The 23,655-nt window shown below is 48.7% G+C and overlaps 1 protein-coding gene across 6 annotated transcripts in view; it reads right to left on the bottom strand.

Annotated features, from left to right (window-relative positions):
- Positions 1–23,655, bottom strand: part of LOC8038284 (sodium/calcium exchanger 1) — a 334,367-nt gene that overhangs the window by 236,966 nt on the left and 73,746 nt on the right. For 3 of the 6 annotated variants that reach the window (XM_040206650.3, XM_040206653.3, XM_040206652.3), the window contains exon 1: positions 11,050–11,169. The exons of 2 other annotated variants lie outside the window; for them this stretch is intronic. The gene's annotated coding sequence lies outside the window, so the exon portion shown is untranslated. Of the gene's footprint in view, positions 1–890; positions 963–11,049; positions 11,170–23,655 lie in introns of those variants that run through there. One more of the 6 variants, XM_040206651.2, reaches the window with a different exon arrangement.

The following is a 23,655-nucleotide window of genomic DNA, read 5'->3' as shown; positions in this document are numbered from 1 at the left end:
GGGGAACCTTGACGTCAGCGCACAAATTTTTGCGGCGGCAAAGACCCGAAATACACTTGTTCGCTCGGGAGAAGTGTTTTCGGCGTCTCGCCGCAGCGGGGCGCCAATCACGTGGCTCTCCTCTCATCCGTTGTCTGCCGCTCCGCCTTTTCCATTTCGACGGCTGCTTCGATCGTGACGATCTTCCAGACTTTGTCAGTATATGGGAGGCTATGGTACAAGGTACCGAAGCGTTGTCAAAGGTAGAAAGCTCGCGCAGAAGGCGGGACAGCTGACGCCCCTTCGCGTCGTTCTCACCTTGTCAGTGACTACGGGGAATTAAGGGACACGTTGCACCTCGTTGTTGGTTGTCCGGGGGCTTTCATACCCAGCGCACGGTGCACCGACCCCGACACGTGCGCACCCAACGGTGACACGCGGCGAATGTAGGGCGGTCCACGTGCGAGGAGCGAAAACATATTCCCGACGACGATGCAGGCGCGCGAGGGAAGGAGCCCGTATTTCCCAGAAGAGGAGCTCGCGCCGGACCGTCGGCACGCCGAACAAATTGGATTCTCGTGTCGCTAGGCTCGGGTCAGCCCGGGATCGATCTGGAACGACCTCGAAGACGCGGGACTCGTAGAGGGCGAGGGCACCCTCTTCGAGCCTCGGGAACTCTCCCGGTGTGTCCCGTTCGGTCGTCGACACTTGTCCAGCGGCAGCTACGCTAGGATGAACGTTCAATCCACATCGCTCGCAGGTACGAGTCAGAGAGCTTACGAAGGATCAACTCTCCACGAGAAAGCGTTCCGCTAATCTGGGAGCGTCTACTTTCACACCAAGCACTTGGTAGAGCAAATGACAAGGGGTGTTGTATAGGCGTTACCAAAACAAGTAACGAAATGTCTTACCGGTTTCTTGCAAATAAAGGGAACGCGCTACCATTACCGTTGCCGATAAAATGTATCGGACATTCATTTCGCGTTACTTTTAGAGTGAAGCTGTATATGACTTATCACCGTTCGCGCACACCTTATCATTTATCGTCTGGTTTTGACACTTGTTTCAATAAGAAAACCACAAGTGTCAAAACCACGTGATAGATTATAAAGCACGCGCGAACGATGATAAGCACGTAGCGCTCCCGCACGCGTTTCTCGCTCAAGATTACCATTGATTAAGCTGCTGTGGCAACGGCAGAGTACGACGTGTGGAGTGACGTCACTAGCCCCGCTAACAATGCGGATCACGTAGCGCTCCGCATGCGTTTCGCGGTAAAGGTTGCGGTTGCATAGGCTGCCGCCGCAACGGACGAAGTATTTCATGTATAAAAAAGTTTTCGTACAGGGCATTTACTCTCCTTTCGTGAATCAATTGGTATATAGACCTTTTTGCTGTTTACAAACCTGAACTGCCGCTTGCGTCTCAAGCGACTTCCGGTCCCACCGTCTTTGCAAGCCTGTTGAGCTTGCTTATATGTCTCCAGTGCTAGAAAACATAAACGCTACATGGACAGCAAAGTTGGAGATTTAACGAGGGCCTTCGACTGTACAATATTACATCTTGGAGGAGACCAGTTGGTTTACAAGAATACTAGAAACATTTTAACAGATCTCGCACTCCTTCTTTCTTTTGGCGTTCACCTGGAGAATTGGTGGTTAAGCGTTTCAGCTACAACTCAAGCAGCGGTGTTAAAGGGGCAATGGAACGAGTTCTGGGCTGGGATAAATGATTTTAAATTGGGACTTTACTAAAAGCGTATTGTTTAGTTGGCCAAAAGAAAGAGGCTAGAAAGTCAAGAGCCAGCTTTTCGGTGCGAACGTTTGAAAACATAGCGGACTATTTTGTACCTTCTTTCCTTCGAAGGCTCTCCGCCTTTTCACTATGATACATGCGTGGTTCCCAAAGCGCGTCAGCGGTGCCAACCTGACGTCAGCCGAGCCCAGCTCACGCATTGGACGCGAAAACTGCGTCACTCGGACGTATGCGCTCGTCAACAATAAATCCGTCGACGAACATTTGGATTCGCGTTCGTGACCAATGAGTGCCCTGACGGAACTTACCGTCGCTGGCGAATGAAAAGTTCTATGGTGTGCATAAAAAGGACGGTGGAAGCTAGGAGTCATCGCACCGGTGCCGAAGAATGTCACGACGACGTGATATCACAATTCGCATTTGAGTTGAGGATTAAAGCTAAGGAGGAAGAGGTAGGAAAATCGTTTCATGACCCCTTCAAGGTGGCCGTTGTTCATTATTTTTATAAACCGGAAGGTCTCTAGCACGTCAGAGACTGGAGCATCACATGGTGGCGTTTGCCATAAAAAAGGTCTATAGTGCAGTGGGCAATCGTTGCTGGTGATACCACAGCTTCGCTGCCCGGCCACCTTCACAGCCTATACGTTGGTACCTTATTTTTTTTTTTTTTAATGTATGACTTATAACGTTTGAATGTTTTCACGGGACCGTTAAAAAACATACCTTCATACTCTGGCACAATTTTTAAAGTATGTAAGATGAGTGCAAGAGTTCATATAACTTGGCGCCTAGAAACACGAGAAAAAATTGAAGTATAATTTGTTTAATTATTGGCAATAAGCCGTAAAGAGTATCGTAACTATGTTACACGTTACTCGAAATAGGGAACGTAAGTATGTTATCCGCTTCGGTTTTGAAAATGTAAACGATTCCGTTATACGTTACCGGTAACGCTACTACATGTTACGCGTTACCGGTGACGCATTTGTGTGAGACGCTTTACCGCAAACACTGCTGACCATGGTATAACGGCAGGGAGGAGCTTCACTTATCCCGTCTCCCCAGCGCGGGCTTCCTACCTTTAAAAACGCTCCGACGTCTGGAGCGCACGTGCGCAGACAAAGCACGGCGGAAGGCATGGCACGCGTGCCGGAAGTCGGGCCTTCGAAAGATGCGATATGCTGCAGAATCGCTGAATGTTCTTAGAGCTCAGAATTCCATTCAGTCCGCTTACCGGAAGTCAATCCCGAAGATTGCAGTTCTGATTGGCTGGTTTAGCGTTGTCTTCCTTAGGCTGTATCTCTGAACGGCGTAGTTAGTGAGACCAGGCGCAGACGCGCGCCATGCGTTGTAGTAAAGCGGCGAGTGTGGAAAGGTCACGGATTTACGAGGCGGCGCTGCGGTAGCGTGGGCTGCAGGATCCGGGCGTTCCGAGGGCCTTCGGCGACCAGGTTTGGCTGGCGGTTTTGGCAGGGCGAACTGGCTCCCGTCCGATCTTTCCCACGTGTTTTCTGTGACTTGTGGCGAATGAAGCGCAATGCCGAATCGACTACGACGACAACGCCAGTAGCGCAGCGAATGCAATGCGAAGCATGCGCCTCTCGTGCCGCCGACACGAAGTGTGGCAGCTGTGAGCGCTTTTCTGAGCTTTCTTTGTGATACAGGGCTCGCAAACAGACTATGATTCCGGACGTTACATTGCCCAGAAGGGCTTGGACCACAAAACCTGCTTGACCGCTTGACGGTTATCTTGTCATCAGTTATATGAGGAGAACTAAGCCAACTTAAACAAGCAGTTTTTTTTATCGTTATTTTTTATCTTCTTCCCCCCAAAAGCCATGGCAGGTAGCGACTCGTCCCATCGATGGAGACCCATATATATATATATATATATAATCTGGGTTCCCTACTTCATTTCACCCCCAAAATAAACAACAACATTACTACCCCTCCTCCAGTTCACTTTTGTCACGCTACTACGAGATTTCGGCCTCGCTTAAACAGATCAATCGCGAATCGGCGAGCGCTGGCGTAATTTACAACGGCCTGCTGTTAGTTATTTGCCCACTCAGGGGCTATGGCAACAATACCGTGTTGGTTGTCGCAGAAAACGAACGTGTGCGACACTGAAAATGTATTTGCTGCCTGTGGTCACTCGATATCCAGATGTATCAGGACGGCCATTCACCGCGTAAAACTGTTCCCCAACAAACAGAGACCCAATGAACGACGTCACCAGTTTTTTTAGCATGGAAACATGTCGACGGCTTAGAACTTCCTCGTACAATGTTTTGTAATGATCCAACCTAACTGGCAGAAATCGATCGATCGAGCGAGGCGATGGGAAAAAAATTCGCAACTCATTCATCATAACACGTAGATATCTGCTGTGTTCGAGCGTTGGGGTTTTTTTTATCGGTCAATGCCGCGATTTAATGCACTGCCGAGCGCTGATAAGAGGATGGCGACTCCATCGGCTTTGTCTTTTTTAGCCTCTCAGTGATTACAAAAGACGTCACTCACATAGTGCTCAGAATCTGCCTTCGATCCAATAAATTATTTTCCGCCTATACGCTCGGCGTTTGTACAGTCGACACAATTCACTACGGCAAATACCCTTCTCGAAACCCACGCACTAAAAATTATTATTTTTAAACAATAAATAAAACATTACCGGTTTTTACTTTACAGTGTTGAAAATCATTCTTGATCCATTTAGCGAAAATAAAGTTATAGATTCTGCGTCATTTTATCTGGCAGTTTGCTCACTCATCGATACAGCTCACTGCAGTCCGTAGATACGACGGGCGTTCATGAAGCTCGTATTACTGTCACGAAGAATTAGAGACTCACCAATGAAACTCTGGTAGGAGTTTAGGCTTTGTCTGCATACATATCAAAATCCCGCACTTTTGCCAACGAGTTTTTTTTTTTTTTTTTTGCTAGCTCAAAATTGCGATGAAAAACCTATCACAGGGTACTGCTATAGAACTTCTCGTGTTGAGTGACCGGGAATCACTCCACTTCAGCAATTAAGCCTGGTTCAGACAGTTGCGTTTGACTGCGTTTGACTGCGTTGCGGCAGCGAGAAACCAGGACATCCCTGCTGCTTATATCGCGTGCCGAGATGATTCCTTGAATTGGATTCCACGCTTCATACGAAGCACAGATGTGCCGGTGACTCGCTTTCGGTTCTCGACACAACGCAGTCAAACGCACTCAAATGCAAAAATCTGAACTAGGGTGCCTCAATAAAGCGCACATGAAGGCACCCTAGTCTGAACCGGCCTTTACTCGGTTGTCGTCCTTGAAATGCTTTCCACGCAGTTGAGTCAACATGTTAGGGAAGAGGGAGAAGTCACTAGGTGCGAGGTCGGGGGAATAGGGAATCGTAGTAGACCGTTTTTCTCCTCCGCTACGGTATCCGTGAAGAAAACGCCGCAGCTGCGCATGCGCGCCGCCAGCCTTATCTGCATAGTTCACGGTCTTGCGGCGGATCACGGAGCGCTATCCGGGTACTTAGCGGGCTGCGGAAACGGTCTACTGCAATTCCCCAATATGGGGGACGACGCCGAATTTCGTAACCTAAACAGGCCGCGCGTGACAACGTCGCCTGCTCCGAGTGAGGCCGAGCATTGTCACGAAGCACACGGACACCTTTTGTGGGCTTCCCTCTGTGCTTTGCCTCGATAGCTTCTCGCAACTTTGTCGGAAGCTCACGCGATGTTTATACGGTGCCGAAACGAGAGGGTCGCGCGATCCTGTTGATGCGTTTTTTGTTCGCCCTCTTTATTTTCAATGTTCGTGTGCCGATATAACAAACTTTCTGAACGCGCTTCCACAATACCACAACGCGTACGGGGAAAGACTAATCCAATGCACTGGCAAAAAGATCTGGAATTAATTATGAATTGATCTTCGAAATTTGCGTAACTTTAATAAAGCACTGATGTACTATCTTCTCTTTTCACCATAAATCATCATCATCTCATGGCCACAGCTTTCGTATAGTTCATTAATATAGCTCGAAATAAATTATGTCTGTATTCTGTTAAGTTGCTTTTCCAGTTTGTTTTTAATTCGCGTGTTACGAACGCTGCATCTTAGATAATAGTTTTTATTTTACTTAACCCGGCCAATCGGCCAAGGGTTTATCTGCATTTTCGACTATTTGCATGTGCTTCATGAAAAATGAAATGATACTGAAAACTGATGCCGAGCTGCCGGAGAGAATTCTCAGATCGAAATGACGTCACTACGCCAGTCAATAAAGTACAATTCGTTTCTTTGTCGTCACAGAAGGCAGAGGGAATCCGTCAGTATCCTTTTCATCAAGGTTGGTGCCCACAAAAAGGACGCTCTGCCTATAAAACAACACGCTGTTTACAGACAAGTCCGCGTTTGTGCCCACACCGGGTGGGGGCAGAAACCACGTGCAAAAACAAAGTTCACGCAAAATGAAACATCTGCGCATGCGCATGCGACCGACTGCTGCGCCCAATGCGGCGGCGTGACGTCACAGACGTGTGGTTGTACAGACCAACCTTACTAGATTACCTCAGTTGTGGAACTCCCGCGGAAGGGGGTATTTCCCCCCCCCCCCCCCCCCCCCCCCTTCACTCACTTCAATCCGCCTGCCGTCGTTCGAAGCGCCATCTAGACGCCGTGCTTCGAAACGTACCAACCTTACTAGAACCACTCAGTTGGGAAACTCTCATAGAGACTGCTCTGAAATAGTGGCACCGATCCGTAATCGAGAACCGAGCTAAGGGCGATCACAACGCCGCCATTTCTCCCGCAGCGGCCATTCGAGGAACTGCACGTGACATCTATTTTGGCTTTAATTGGCCATTTCGGAGCCGAAATAGATACGGTGGAGGGGGTTTCAGGGGTAAGAAAAATATATTTGACACCATTGCGAGTTTTTACAATGTTACAAGGTCACATGTGATGCATGCTCTACACAAAACAATGTTTACCACACGCAATGATCACTCCGGCCGTCGCAGCCGGCGAGGCGCAACCAGAGTGCCCGTATTACAACATGTCCAAGGACAGGCAAGTCAAATGTACCTGGCCGTTGAGCACCGTCAGGTACCGGGACGACCAGCGCCGCAGGAACTCTACTCACACTCCCCAAGGAGGAACAGCTCACACTCCAAAAAAGTGACCAGCTCCCGTCGCAGACTCCATAAAAGCGGCCACATCGCCCGTTGGCAACGCTGCCGCACTTTCAAGGAGCAACGGTTGAGCCACAGGACCCACTCGGCCAGCGCGATTACAAGGAAAGCGAAATTCCCTCGGGACCGACGACCCTGACCGACATAAGGGCGCACACCAGCGTCAGGAAAGGCATGCGCCACAAGGCGCCAGAAAATCTGCGCACCACGCACTGCGCCGTTACGTGGACGTTTATCTCCACTGCGCTGCAGTCGGGACATTTAACATCACTGACCAAACCCCAACGGAAAAGGCGGTCCTTGGTTGGTAAGACTCCCCAACCTTTCTTCCACTGCAAGTCACACACTTCTCCAGGCAGGCTACCGTGGCAGAGGGATGGTCCTATGTACGACGGCCCAAGCCCCGGAAACTGCGACGCCGGCGCCGGAAACTGCGACGAGTAGAGGATCTCAACAAGACGAGACGCCGGAGCCTCAACATTGTCTTCTTTTGATACGTGGGTGTGGAGCTGCCGGGAAGTCTCAATAGCAGTTCTGTAGAAAGGCGGAACCGTTTCCACGCGGGCGTAATGAGGGGCGGTCGCGAGGGTTCCAGGTCACTATACAATGTCCCGAGAAAATACACCGCCAGTCGACGGGCCGGGTTGTCCGTGTCATCGAGGATAACCAAGAGAGTCTTGAGAGCTAAAGTGAACGCTGTCAGTTTTAAATACAAGGAAAACTCCAGCCACCGCGCTCTCAAGGGAGGCTGAGCGCGGGGCGAGCCACCAGAGCCGTCTTGCCTGCCCAAAAAAAGGACACGAGAGAAGAGCGCGCCCGGCGTACAAACAGAGGTGTCTGTGTAAAGCGCCTCGATGTGTTTGCGCTCGTCTTGCAAGTAGCGTCAAATGCGCGAGTGCACGAGGCCCATGTCTCGAGCGGCCCTTGGAAGCAAATGGCGGCGCAGCACTGAAATGAGCGGGCCTTGGAAGCGAATGGCGGCGGAGCACCCGCTCATGGAACGTGTCTCGAGCGCTTCCACAACAATGGTTGGCGGTACTTGTAAAAAACGCTTTTATCAAGGGGCTTTATGGCTGTGAAGCTACGCCTGCCACATACCAGAGTCGACCGCGAATCACTGACTGTGCCAAGTAACGCCGTACGGCCATTGGGAAGGCATATCCCCCGGCCTCTTTCACGCACGAGTTTATGTCACGCGCAAGCGCCGACCACGTCTCTCGTGCCACGCCGTCTCTATCAAAGGTCGCGCCAAAACTTTGGACAGTTGTGTGAACGGGGAGCGCCAAAGGATCAGGGCGGGGGATCGCCAATGCATACAATCTTGGAGTTGGTGGAGTTTAGCCCTGCACCGGACGAAGCCGCATAGGTCGCGAAAACCTGAAGCGTACCCAGAACACTGTCGCCATCACGGGCGAAGAGCGTCACATTGTCAGCGTACGCAGTCGCCTTCACCTGACCCGTTCCTGGGAGCTGTAGGCCACGAACGTTTGAGGCTCTCTCAAGTCCAAGAAGGAAAGGTTCCAAACTGAGCACAATCAGGAGTGGGGAGAGAGGGCACACCTGACGAACGCCCCGCGTGACCGGGAAGCGTGCAGCCGGGATTCCATCGACAACCAAGTCGCTTTGCATACCGTTGTAGAGACACTCGAACAGAGAAATGCCTTTCGGAGGTAATCCAAAGGCGGCCAGCACCCTGAACAGATATTTGTGTTATACGCGATCGAAGGCCTTGGCCTGGTCAATGGATAGTAGCAGACCGCCTGCCCGTCGGGATCGCGTGTACTCCATGAGGTCCCGCGTAAGGGCGACCAGGGAATGGATGGTGCGACCTGGAACCGAGCATGTCTGACGCAGATTAATCAATTTTGGGAGTACGGTCTGCATCGTCTCCCAAGCGGACGCGCCGCGAAAGACGACCGAAGTTAAGATGCGCCTAGGTCGGGACGCGCTACCTGAAATCACCGCTGAGGCATGGTTGTATAAAAACAATATCAATTGTACCGCAAAAACCTTGCAAACCAAAGATTTTAGTAAACATCACGCGCCCCTCATTTTGTACTAAACTCCAATAAAGGTTACTACAAAAAGAGTTTTTTCCGTTGGTTTTTACGCAAAAAACATTCTTTTTAAGAGCTCAAGGTGACCACGGTAAAGACAAATGATAAAGAGTGGCGCTGTTTTCGTATTTAGCTCAGTCTCGGTGGATGCCAGCGGCCCAGGTTTCAACGGTGAGTTTCCCAACTGAGGGTTCTAGTACAGTTTCAGTAACGTTGAAACGTATACGTATCCCGATTCCCATAGAATACACTGCAGCTAACAAAGCAGCCTTCTGGAGGCGCATCGAGCGACGCCAGGCGAGTCGTTGTGTGTGAGGGGGGATAGTGTTGGTACATGCAGCGTCCATGAGCAGTTCCGTAACTGAGCTAATCTAATAACGTTGCTACAGACCCATCCAATATTCGCAATTCGTGTACTGCCATTTTTGTTTACTGGTATGAGGGATGAATGTCCAATGCCGCGCATGCGCCCGCAACCCATTTGACTCGGCGTTTATTTTTTTTTTTCGGGTGATAAGCGCTGGAAAGATCCACAGTATCCAGTCTCCCTCGGTATAAATAATAGCGTCATTTGTTTACGGGTAATACTCGATTATTTCCAGACATTTACAGTCCAAACATGTTTCTCGAAAATCGGGATTACAGCAGATTTTTTATTCTTGAATTCGGAACCAGATTTCCAGCATTTTCCACGTTACCCTGCTCCAAAATATGTTCTAGGAAGGAACGTGCCGGGAACACGTGCGATAGCTCCAGAGCTCGGAAACGAACCTAGATATTATTGGTTTCAGTGGAAAGCAGGGACGTAGATCGAGCCTTAAAATGGCGCCCGTATGTATATTGTGAAGTATATTTTGCCCATTTATTTTCGTTTCAAGCAATGCAACAAAAGACAGAAGCATAATAAATTACTTTCAAAACTTTGTTTCGAAAGCAACACAAGATATTTTGTTCCAGTCAAAGTGAATTGTGATATTGTTGTGCACTCAATGTACGCGTGAGCTATAATGCTGAGAAAACGTTCTCTCAATCCAGGGGAGTACAGAAAACAGACAAAACTGGGATGGATAGAGAGATACTGCGCGTACAGAAGATTATGTAAGCGACAAATATTATAATAAAAACTGAAAAGTCCAAGTGAGCACTTGTACCACGTCCAAATGCTATCTAATATATATATATATATATGTGTGTGTGTGCGCGTGCGTGCGTGCGTGCGTGCGTGTGTGTGTGTGTGTGTGTGTGCTTGTGTGTGTGTGTGTTGAATCATATTGATGCTTTTTATCGTTAGTCGAACTTATATCTTTCTAAACACAACATACAAATCCCGAAGTCCAGAATATCTTCTTGAAAATCTTGACTTCTCCCCGATTACAATGCAGCTTTGGAAGCCAAAACGAAGAAGCCTACCGCATAATGAACATTAGGCGCAGCATCGTTATTCTTTTGTGCGTGCCTGAGTATATATGAAGAGAGCAATTCGTCTTGCTTCTTTTGCTGGGGTTGCGGTGACATCAGAACGACGAAAAGTTCTGATTGGCTCTGACTGAAGTATAGTGGGCAGACCTCAAGACAGCTTGCTTTGAACTCTACCCACAATCCTTCAAGCAGAGCCAATCAGAGCCCTGCAAAAGAAACAGACGAAGTTGCGTCCCGCATAGCTTCACCTTTCTTGTAGTTCCTCCGTCGCAACAGCAGACTAACGTAGTCGTCCACAGCGAAAGAAAAACAGGGCGTGGTGAGGCTTCTCAGCATCGCACCACAGCCAATGACATTGCTGCCGGTAAGAGCCCCGAAGACCAAATCCCGAAGCAAGAAGTCCGAGCATAATAAGCCACACCCTGCCATTCTTAAGGTATCAGTGACTATAACAGCAATGCCTTTCTAGCCGTTCTAACGGCCCCTAGATATGCCTTTTAACTACTAAGACTTCAAGAAAATAGTTGGACAGCTGCACCCCTTTACGAGCACACCTCCCCACCCCCTCGAATCAAGCCGTCTTCAGGTATAGGGGGTGCAGTTTCGCATCTGGACCCTCCAAGTCATCGACACCGAATCAAGGCCTTGCGGAAGCTCACCTCGGACGCGAAGAAGGCCGTTGTATCCAAAAAAGGGCAGTTAACACGACGACGTCGCAGATCTCAACGACAACAATATACGCTTTAACGACTCCCAGGGAACCCCGAAAAACACTTGAGCGGAGGAGAAGTATCGCATCTCTAGCCTCGTTCCTTATCCACCGAGAACAATGCCTGACCGCGCGGGCCGATAATGACGCCCCTGAAGCCCAGCGTCCGTTATGCCGGGTCCCGGACCGCGGCGGACGCTGTGTGAGCAATACCAGACAATACGACGCCGCGAACGCACCACGTGATTGTACGCTCCCCGCGCGTCGCTGCGCCTCTCACGATGGTCACGTGACAATCACGAGGCGTGGGATTGGCTGCGATGTCTCGTAGCGTCGAATGCTGTCCATCGTACAGGGTGAACCGGGGGTATTGCGTACGTTTCGACGCGAGCTGGAACGCTGGAAAGCGCTACGACCCCCTCCGAGCCAATGAGGCTTTCCGATCAATGTCACGTGGGTTCGATTGGAGGACGCTGAGCGATATGAGGAGAACGTGACTACGTGACACGGTCTTGCCACGCGATTGGTTCCTAGCTGCGACGGTACCGACTCATCGTCCCGGTTCGGGCGTCAAGCGAAACGGGGTGCAGCGTTCTTTCCATGCTTGCCGGGGAGAGCGACTCTGTGGCGGAGCTTTGACGAGTGTTAGGTGTTGATAAGGAAATTAACGACGATGGAGAGGAAGGGGGTCTTTACGCAGCGGGGTTGCAGCGAGCTCGACGCACGTCCTTATCTTAACGGAGCTCTTTTTTATGTTTTCTTTTGTGACGTTGGCTAAATATTTTTGTCGTCGTTGTTTGATATTTTCGTGTCGCCCTTTTGTTTACACACCGACGGCGCCAAATCGCTACCGGAAAATGAGCGCTTATCTAAACGACGACTGCCTTCGGGGAGGCTTCGATAAAAGATTTCCTATTTTCGGATCGCCGCGCTCGTTGAGGACGGTGAATCGGAAACCGGGTTTAGAGGACGGAGGAGGCGCCGTTTTCATATTTTCTCACATTGAACCCAGGGATCCTGGGTTCAGTCCCCGCCCCTGCCCGTTTCGATCGCATCGTACCGGCGTGCGGTTGCGCCGTGGTGCACGTTAAAGACCCCAGGCCAGCGGTTGTACTGCGCTGGCTAAATTGCACATCTGCAGCGAGTGACTTGTCGTAACTTTGAAATGGCTGACCTACTACACGCTGTCTAAATATCCGCACAACCCCAATTATTATTATCCCCAAAGGCGTCTTTAGGTGGTATATTTATTATACTTAAATTTCATGAGCGTAGCTTTCAGGAAACAAAAGGCTCGTTCGATTTGCTTTCACCTTCTGCACACGTGCAAAAAAGTGTAGGGCAGTGCCCTTCCGGTATGTGCATTGAGATACGACCGGAAGTACACCTAGACCCTCTTCGAAATTTCGAAATGATGCATAGATTATGCGCGGCCGCCATTAATTGGTCTTTCACTGTGAGAACGCATCAAACACTAACGATTCGTTAGAATTCGGAGTGCACTCTTAACGAAACGCCTTCCACACGAGTGCTGCGCGTCAGTCCTCGGCGCGAACTCGGAACCAATCACGGGCTTCACGTCCGAAGCGATGAGACAAACTAATGGCGGCTGCGCATAATCTATGCATAATTTTACAATTTCGGAAAGGGTCTATTAAGCCTGAAGAAACCCGTTTCCTCTTCCGGAACGGGGAGGAAAACGGCGAAAACCTTCTGGGTGGTGCTGCTACTCACAGACGACACAACATAAAGCAAGGAATGTTGTACCTTCGAGAGGAATATATCCTAAAGCAGATCCAGCAGATCCGAACGTATACCTGGTAGATACCATCTGCGATTAGTAGCGTCGGCCGGAAGGTTTTGGCCGTTTTCCTCTCTTTGTATGGAAGAAAAGCAGGTTTTTTAGGCTTATCTTTTAATTTTTTCTCGTAATATCTACAGTCATAAAGGTTTGGTATGATAAATGCACGCCTGATAAAAGCCTGATGACACCCTTATATATGAGAACAGGTTTCATTTCACTCCGTTCAGTAATTTATTTATACGATTTTTTTTTTTTTTGTGCTCGAAGACAGCTTGAGAACACCCTGTATATCACCGACAAGATCAGAAGTGCAGGGCGCGGTGAGTTTCGATCATCTCATTATTACTCTGGTGTTAATGCGTCGAATAAGTGCACTAGATGATAAGACCGGCTAAGAACGAACCAAGAAGCAAGAAGAGTGAAGATAAGAAGCCTCGCCCTGTTTTTTTGAAAGGGCAGCTCCGGTCCCAATATATATCTATATATATATATATCTATATATATGTTTTAATTTGGGATTATGACAGTTTTCAGCTAAATTTAAGCAGTGCCCCTCAAATAGAAGGTATATCTTTTTCTCTATATTGTGTGTAGTTTTATAAAATTCATGGCTCAAAATTTGGTTTCGGAGTCAAAACTGAAACTATTAGCCAGAAGGATGGAAACACTGATCATCAGCCGTACGGCCGCGACGTGACGTCATAAGGATACTGCGGTACGCGGTGCACAACCAATCAACGGCAACTCCAACGCGACGTGACGTCAGCGCGTCTCCAACTGGTGTGTATAGCGTCGTCCTATCTCGCCAGTGCATCGAAAGTGGTCCCGCAGTGGCAACGAATGACGTCAGAAAAGCCGGAGCGTCGCACTGTCGGATGTGGGAATCTTGGTGGTTAGTCGAAAAAAAAAATGCTGGCGGAAATCACGTCGCTGTCGTCGTGGCGTCACAACTTCTAGCTTTTAAAACTTCCGTGGACTCTCTTACACTGGAGAACGCAACCTACAGCATAACAGGCGTCCGCCACCTACACCACCTCTGCTGGGACACCGCCAGGATCGCGACCGGCGACAGCGTGACACTTTAATGACGTCATCAGGCGTAAATCGAGAAACGACTTCTTTGGACGCGGTAAACACACCAGTCATAGACGCGTTCCAGGCGCCAAAACTATACACTCTAGGAAATCTGGGTCGTCTACTTTCCCATAAACGGCACCGGGATTTTAGAGGGCGTAATGAACATGCTTAGAACACGCTCCGCAGCCCAGTGGACTTCCTTGTCCTTGTGTGCTCAGGAGGTTGGCTAGCCCCTGCCTACGGATTACAAGTCCTACCATAGCCACTTCTATACTCACAAAGCCTGGAGGAGGCTATGGTCCCACCTGCTTGCCGTGCACGCCTCCTGCGTTGTCCATTTTTTGTGAAAAAAAAATTGGTTTATTGATTGATTGATTGATTGATTGATAACTATGGCAGCGCGCTGAAGAACATTATTGGAATTAATGGTCTGCAAGGCGATCTTTTACACAGCCCGTATGTGTCGCGTTTCGCAAGACGCAGCCTGTTCATCGGCAGAGTCCCCTATAAATACATTGGAGAGTTTAGGGACCTTTAGCAAACCGTTGCCGTGCTCCGCGTACTGCACTACCGGAGCCTTTGAAGCATGCTTTTAAGCGCGCGCCCCGCGGTCAGGGTACCACCTGGGCACGCGCATAAAAGCATGCTTCAACGGCTCCGGCAGTACGGTACGCGGAACAGGGTAACGGTTTGCTGAAGGTCCCTTTTGAGTAGATCATTCCTATAACTCTGATAACAATACCTGATACTCCGCCGCTGCTTTGGCGCATGTATGGTATCGTCATCGGGCATCGGTGTGGGGGGTATCGGAACGATGTAATAAGGCTCTGTATTATCGGGCCTGAACCTTTCCCTGAGGTACCCACTCTGCGTACCGGCAATCCATAGCGATTGCTCTGATTGTCTCACTGCGTCCTCTATGCCGAAGTGCGGAGAAGTGCCTGGAGTCCGGCATTTGAGCCCGATGTATAACAAATGACTTAGGTAACAGCAAGTGATTTAAAAAAAGAAAATTATGCCCGCCAAATGAACTGGGCTCTGCTTGTCCTTGGTCCCTGAGGTAGACGGTGAGACGAAGCGGGTCGAAGAGACCGGAACATCGCCGCTTGTTGCGATTGGTCGGTGTCACGCCACTGTCCAATCAGAGCAGGCGGCGATGTTCCTGTCTCTTCGTCCCACTTTGTTCCACATAGTCCCGCCGTGCAGCTTAGGGTCCCTGGTGAACGTTTCGTTTGTTCGTCATGCTGTGCCATCTCGTTTGCTTCGTCGCTTGCAGAGCTCACTTCCCAGGCCCCATATAGTCATTTGATGATCCACACGTGGTCGGAGGTAAAGTAAATACGCGTGATCATTTCTTGTACGAAATGCCTAAAAAATAAATAAATAAAGAGGTCCGTGAGTTCGATCTCATGCGGACAACTGATACAGCTGATAACGGTGGATAGAAGAGAGATCTCTCCCAATAGATATCACCAATAGATCCCACCCAAAGGTTGTAGGAATCACTTTATGACCTCCTACTTTTTTACGACTTCTCTATAACTCTTTATTCCATGCTTGTTTTAATTACTGTTTTTTTTTGTCTGGGAACATATTTTTATTTTAAATATTCGCACAATCCATGTATTCCAGAAAAAAAGTAATTCGTATTTTTAGCAATGATAGCCACACGACATCGATATTCGAAAAACTAGGTATTGTTCCAATAGCAAGTTTTTATGGTTGCAAACTTGCCCTGACATAAAAAAAAAACAGGTTTGAGTAAACCGAACAGTATTTTCATCAGTCATTCTTCTCTTAGCTTAAAACGTCATTTGTATTTCATGCGCCATGCCTCTACCTGGACGGTCCCCTGCACCAGGACGAACTATACAAGTCAGATTTGATTTGATTTGCTTTATATTGAGGGCCGCACAACCAGCCCTAGGCCGTTTTAGTGGTTATGATGGGGTATCGGCTCCCCAAAGTACTAAATTTTACTTTGGTAACATGAAATTGATATTGAAAGTGTTTCTGGCAAAAATAGACCCTCGTTGATCGTCTCGTCGAGCTAATTATAGTAATTTTTTTGCAGTGTGTACACGAGCGCGCGTGAGCTGCAGCGGCGCTGCGATCGCGCCGGATCTAGAGTGCCTTCATACACACGTGCGCTTTTGCTTGAGTGGTGACATCTCAGCCATTTTTCCGCCCAATTCTCTTTTTATGCATTTTGAAGTGCGCGCAATCCGGTGTCACTCAGCTCGAGCGCGTAGCTTTGGCTTATGCATGGACGCCATTTTACCACCCATGTCACGCACCGAGTGCGCGAGAGCATCACGTGCTGGCACATTCAGTACAACAATGGATGTCTTCACCCTGAGACAGACAGACATGTAGGCACCCTAGCCGGATCAGATCCGTTTGTACTGAGAGAATTTGGCCTTCTGAAGGAGATTTTTACAGCCTGGCAACCACAGCAGCGTAGTCTGACAACGGGGGATGAATACTTCCGTCCGCCATGTTGTGGCTCTGGCTCATAGGAGCTCTATGCGACTTCTCAGGAATAAACGAGACAACTAAGTAACGCCATTTTGTGTTATCGCGGAATCTGCTGGTTTTTCCGGGCAACAAGCTCCGCCCATTGGCCAAACAGGCCGGCGAGATGTGGGCAAAACAGCGGGGCGCTTTGCACGTGCGATGCGGAAGTTGGGCATGCCTCAAAGCTGCGTGGCTGCTGGTTGTGCCGAAAGGTTCTGCAAAAGTAGAGGAATAAGCTTCCATAAGTTCGAGGCAAATGCTGACAGACACAGAAGATGGGTAACCTGCGTGGATCGAAAAAAAATGTTCGCCTTCCACGTACAACCTCTTGTGTGGTGAACTTTCATTGAAGGTAAGTGCCTAGCTTCCACTGCAATCGCTGTTCCCAGTCCTGAGGCGCTCCTACACGCGTAGGGAAACCGTCATCTGATCCAAACCTCCCGGAGTTTGTTCTTACATTATTTGGAAACAAGTTGCCACCCAACTGTTCCTCGGTTGCTCGCTATACACCCAGGCATCGGTAGGTGTAGCAGCATGCCCGCTGTGACAGCATCACCTTGACTCGAGCGACGGACAACCAGAGCTTGCAGTCTCGTACCAAGCTCGGGGCGTAAAAAGGTGCTGTTACATTTCCGACGCGAACGGCTCGTCGCAAAATGCTTAATAACCGGTCTGGTCTCTCTCGGTCTTACTCGGTCGCAAGAGTGTGAACGGCGCTTCACGGCGTAGGGATCCTCGCCGGTTGCTCGTATGGTTCCTGGACCACAAAACCCTCTTGCTTTGCTGGGATAGCGTGGAATCGGGACCATTTTACATATCTTGGAGTACTACTTTCATGAATTCGTAGTAGTGCATCTTACTGGACCCCCATGACAACCACTTTCATAAAACAGACAGATGTGGAAAGGGAGATAGATGTCAATTCACGCAAGAGCCTTGAGCAGTAACCTGTCCACTATGCAACAAGCCCGAGACAATGGAGCATTCTTTCATGTATTGCACCGATGCATTTTTATTCTGGGACGTGCTGCAACGCGCGCATAAAGAAGATAAGATTCTAGACGTTTACCGTCTTCGCTTTCTCCCGTTTTCAGAATATTAAATTATCCGTTACGACATGTTTGCACTATTAGGACTTTATAGCTTATGGAAGTCCCGGATGATTGCTATGAGTGCAGAAAAGCCGCGTACGACGAAGTCACTTCTTATACATCAAACACTAGCAAGTGAAAAACGTATATGCTTCCACATTAAGACAATTCGAATCGGTCTCCGTTGTTTGACGGATTTCTACGGCTACCAGACTTCTAAAAAAAACAAACAAGCTCGGCATGAGTGTAAGCTCTTCTATAGCCATGGATCTACACGTTGTGGCTAGAGTCTCATGTATAAGACGTCATATGTGGACGTTGTGTATGACATTGTTATGTAAATATGTTTTTGCAGTCAATGCTCGACTATTTGTACACGTGGAATGTATGTGTGATCTGTTATTTGCTATCCTTCCATATGGTCCGGTTCAATTCCCACCTGGCCCAAAAGTTATTCTTTCACTCGAAACCAATCAGAGACTAGCCTCGCGGCCACGCTTTTATCCAGGCTTCAGAAAATGCCGAACACCTAACCGAAAAACACTTCGCGCTAAAAAAAAAATAAAAACGAAAAAAAAACGACATTTTTCGCGCGGAGAGAAACCAGGTATACGTGCTATCGGCAACCTGGAACTGCTGCCCGTGCTCGTTCGGCACAAATCCCGAAAGCCTTCCGTTTCCTACAAACTAACTGCGCCAACGTGACCAGATAAAATCCGACGAAGAAAGAATAAAAGAAAAAAAAAAAAGGCGGTCAAAAGGTATATATTATTGAATGCGAATCTCGCTCCCTTTCGTTGTTGTTTTTCTTTCCTTTCTGCAGCTGAACGTGTGGCAGCGCGAAGCACGTCCACTTTACCGTCTTGACGTTACCGCCATCCAAGCGAGCCGACGTGACTTCTGTTCCGCAAAACCGGAGCCTCTTAAAAGAAAAATTCGCTCGGTCGGGAGGCTCCACCAGGGAGAAAATCGTAAACGGTTGACAAGAGCGACGCTGCAATTTCAACCGAAACCTAAAACCAAATGTTTATTCACCAAAAAAAAAAAAAAATTTTTAGAAGCGCGAATTGATTGCCTTAAATGGCTATAGCCTTTTTTTCAAAACCCCATTAAGCAAGATTGGAGGTCATCATTTTTGGGGCACCAAGCGTGCACGTTGTCTGTCTCCCAGTCATCGCCGAACGTCTGATGTAGCGCTCGTTCTCGATACCAGCTGAGCAACATCTCACGCCGAACGCTGACCAAGTCCTCGTGTCCAGCAGTTGCTCAGAGTACGTGCTCAGACAACGTCAAGCTCGGACAACTGGCGCAGCAGCTATCGAGATGGCGCGCACTTTCGAAAAGGGTCTATCGGGGAAGAGATCCAATCAGCGCGCCACTTGCGGCTCAGTTAAGAACTATAACATATGCCGATTGCGAGAACATATAATATCTGTGCGTGTTTTTGTCACAAGTCGAACCAAATGACGTGTCAACATTCGGCTCGAGCTCACATTTAATCGGTGAAGCACCGGGGCACCGAATCCGCAAGAGTCTCTGCCGTACGTTGACGCGGTAGTCAGGTGCGATCCGCGTCCTGCATTGGATCGAAGCAAATGACGAAACAAATTCCATTCCCAGGCCTTCCGTGGGGTAAACGGTGAAATCCGCAGAAAAAAACGAGATGGACATTGCGCCCTTTTTTATGTCGATCTCCTCGCTGTTGGAAAGCGGCACTGGGAAAAAAAAAAATATATGCATTCGTATATTTCAATTTGAGCACCCTCGAACGCCGTCTGCGCAATCCGCTGGCAATCGAGAGACTCAAACAGACCGATCTCACCAAGCGTTCGGGGCCTCTGCAGCTCCTCGGTCGGACTTGAAGTGCGAGAACGCTTGAAAAGCGCTTGGGGCGTACACGTGAGAACGCTCATGCACCGAGACACAAACAACAACTCCAGCGACGCCGTCTCCAAAGGATTATCTCATTAAAAAGAAAGGTAGCGTCCCTTCCCGATCCCTCCGCCCCCTCGCCCCAAATTACCAACCAAATCAGCACCACAAGTGCATAAAAGGTGGTATTAAACACAATCAATCAATCCCACTTTGTGCACGTCTTGTTCCGGTCTATCTAGCATTTTCACGTCGCGCAAGTTATAGTTCCGACCTGGGGTGAGAACTAAGTTAGGTACTAGTCTTGTACAAGTTTTCCATTAAAGTAACTAAATACTGTTTCTCGTTACTTCATCGAGAAGTAACGGAAATACGTTATTCGTTCCCCCTCTTAAAAAGTAACCGGGTGGTCACTTGGTAATTAAAAAAAGGTTGCTATAGGTAAAAGTAACGCGTAACCTACAAGTCTGCTTGGTCTGTTGAAATGGCCGTGCTGAGAAGATGTTTGAGACATGCGCGGAAATGATTGTGTCATCCTGGATGCAGCAAACGCCGGGTGAGTGCGGCTTTCCTGGGTCTGATACTCGTCGGGGCGCCTTCTAAATCGATTTACTTTATTTCTTCTCCGTATATAGCCGTTATTTCTCAATTGACCATTTTCGAAAACGTCAAACAAGAAGAATTGCCTTTTTTTTTTGGGGGGGGGGGGGGGGTAGCGGAGGAGGGGGGGGGGAGCACGCGCTTCCCGCCCCCTTTCCCCCCCCCCCCCCCAAACCGCCCCGTCCAAAAAAAAAATCATTACGCGTGCTTTTGTTTCCCACTGACATCTTTGTCGGGCAGTTCATCGTGACGCACAGATCGTGGCTTATTCCAATAACGCTGCTTGTTGCGTGATTCGCTGCCCTCACCTTATTGGCCGCAACCTTATAAACATTGAACGTTTTTATTCGGAGGTGCGGACACCTCCCGAAGAATGCCCGCAGCTCTAACAGGAGGCCAGGCTGTCTCTCGTTCCCCCGGCAGCGAGTGTCGAAGCAGCCCAATTCTCGCCGCACCGCGTCGCGTGCGGTGCGGCCAGCGGGCTGCGGATGTGGGAAGCCCTTTTCCGGCGCGAAGGGGCCACTCACCGCTACGGTCAGTCATTAAACCGGCCCGTTGACCGTGGTCGGGCGTGACTCCCTAACGAAGCCGAAAGTTCCCCTACTTTTTCCCGGGCCTCCGCTATGAATAATGCGGGTCTCCTTCCGCCTCCCCTTCCGCTGCCCCGATCGATACCGCGGATCCGGTGCGGGGAAGGTCTTCCCCCTCCCCGACCCCCTCCTGTCGTTCCCCTCTAAACGCCTCTTAATAAACATGCCCTCCCAGCCCTCAGTGCCCCAGCCTCGCGGCGCCCCCGCCGACTACTTGGAGTGCATCATCATCCAACAAAAAAGAAAAGGAGGGAAAGAAATGCTCGTCTGCTTTTTTGCAGGGCTTGGTGTGAGCCAATCACTACTGGACTGGTCCAGCTTTGAAACCTTCTGCAATCACTGCAATACTCATTGTTAAAGCACCACTTACACTGCTCATTCATTAAACAATAGATGAAGTGAATACACAAGGAGTTTCCGAGAAACGAGAACCGTGTGTTTCGGCACCGGTAAATCAACTATGCGTCGCAGAAAGCTCAGACTCCGTGAGAATGTGACCCTCGCGAATGGGATAGAACGTTAAAGTTTGAGAACATGACTTTATCTTAAGCAAAAGATAATTGAAAAGAATGAAATTTTTTTATGAGCCAACGTCCACCTATGCCAAATCAAAACAAGAAATTAGACTGCGGGAGCATGTAACAACTAATACAGTAAAAAAAAAATCTTTTAGCAAGGTATTCTTTTCTTTTATACTCACAAGTTTTTTTTTTTTTCGCTGAAGTAGACACCACTAATATTCCAACATAAGAGCTTCCTAGAAGAAACGACATTCTTCGAATGGTCGACTGCGTGATGTTGCAGGTTTCTAAAAGCGAATGACGGGGCACAGCAGACGATTGAACTGAATGACGCCATTTTGTTCCCGCGGAATGTGCTTTGCCATCTCTATCGGTTGTCGTTACTTTAAAAAGAAGTGTCGAGGGACTTTCGATACTACAGGTGCGCCCACGGTGTACTTTCTTGTTTTGACAGTATCAGGCTTAGCCGGACGTCGGCTCATAAAGAAATTTGTTTTTCCTCAATTATCTTTTAATCTCGGTGACGGCAATTTCTCAAATTTTTGGCGTTCTATTGCAACAGCGAGCGTCACATTCTCGCGAAGTATGAGCTTTCTGCTATGCTTAGTCTATTTATCCGAGCCAAAAAAACACGGCTCTCTTTTCTGCGGAACGCCCTGTATGCACATTTTTATACACGCCCGTCGCACTACGGCGAAAAGTGCTGAGTGACTGGGCTGTGGACGCGTGTGCAGCACATATGAGATTTGTCACAAAATGATATAGCTCAAGCTCCGGACGCAATCTGCACCCCAGTAAACAGATTATCTAAAGAAAAAAAAAGCGTCTACATGCACTGACAATTTAATAATAGGGGGTGTGGCAAGACTCGATAATCTTACTCAATATGGCTCCGCAGTCAATAACATCGTGGTATGAGCACATAGTCACACCGAAGTACAAACAATTCAGCAGTGAGAAGCGTGAACATAAAAAGGTGTGCGGGCCAGGCAATTCTTAAGTTCCCAGTCACTATAACTAAGGCGCCTATTAACGGCGATTTTATGTTAATGGCAGCCCCGTTTATGCTGAGTTGAATCGTCTTAAACGTGAACATAAAACAATTGTGCTTTCTTCGGGACTAAAAACTTACGAAAGAATTACCCGCAAGTTTTTATCCAATACCAACGCGTTCCCCTCGGAAATGCCTTCGTTACTATTTTTTTGGAGTTTAGTGCAACCTGCCCGAGAGAATACGGATATTGATATGAGTTAGATCCTAACTATATTTTGCTCAAGGCCCCCCGAGTGTACATTAACACCAGCTTTTAGGAAGAAGGCTGAGCCAGGTGCCCTTTCAGCCAACCACATATGCCGGGTGTTTTTAACACTCTCACTCAGCAAGAGCTGCGACGTGCACTGGGACATACTCGACGTGTAAAACGTCACCTGTCCCAGTACCGAACGCGGGTTTAAGGTTTACGCCGGCTCCCTCGTAGCCCTTCTTAAACAAAATCAAAAGCACTAAAGCCTCAGTCACGTTTCTCATGGCGACGTACAAAAGCCACTTTGCAGACACCGCCTAAAGCCCGTTTCTTTCTTGTTTTGCGGTCCTGTCGGGACATGTACACGTTAGCTCCAAAAAGTGACTAAATATGTTACTCGTTACCGATTTTCAAAAGGAACGCCTTACTTTACCTCAAAAGTAGCGAGTTACTTTCTTTCGTTACTTCGACGACCAAATACACAACTGCTTTTGTTTCATGATCTATTGTTTCATAGTCAGTAGTCGTTCCACTTAAGCAGTAGCGTCGCGGCCTCTCGAAGTTTTCGTTAGTTATGTTTCCCCGCCTCATTGAGAGAATGCATCTCCGACGGGCGACGCTGAAGAGTCGTTCTACTGACGTGCTCGAATGAACGGCAGTGCTTCAGGAAGAGCCGGTGAATCTACGATTCCCCTCTCTCTCTCTCTTGTTCTTTCTGCTTCTAAAGTTCCAAGTTGACAATGGGTGCTGTGCCTTCCCGCGTCGGCAACCCCAGGGTATGCAGTCGGTCTCTATACACGATTCCAGAAGGTCCAACCAACGGAACTTATTGTGTTCGCTGGAAGAAGAACATTCCCAGCTGTTTCGACTGACGTGCTCAGCGATAAACGCTGCTATACTTTCATACCGTTTAGTTGTGTTTCTCGGGTTGCCAATCTGGGCCTTTGTCGCAGTAGGCGCATACTCGGGCGAGAAGTAAAACGAGGCCGTTTACATTTTGTTCTACACGTTACTCTTCAAAAAGTGTTAGGGAACCGTTTTTGCTCACCCGGTACGGTATACGATGGGCCGTCCGGTACGCACTGCGCATGTGCGGGTTTTCTGCGGTAGCGCATGCGCAGTTCGTACCGGACTTCCCATCGAACCATATCGGATGTGCAAAACCGGTTCCCTAAAACTCCCTAATAACGAAATACCGTTAGTCCTTACTTGGTCTTAAAAGTAACTAAAGACTTTACTC

The sequence above is a fragment of the Ixodes scapularis genome, unplaced genomic scaffold (genome assembly GCF_016920785.2).
Source record: "Ixodes scapularis isolate PalLabHiFi unplaced genomic scaffold, ASM1692078v2 PGA_scaffold10__122_contigs__length_95168666, whole genome shotgun sequence".
Taxonomy (NCBI): Eukaryota; Metazoa; Arthropoda; class Arachnida; order Ixodida; family Ixodidae; genus Ixodes; species Ixodes scapularis.
The sequence above is the reverse complement of the archived record's forward strand: the minus strand, read 5'-3'. Positions and strand labels throughout refer to the sequence as shown.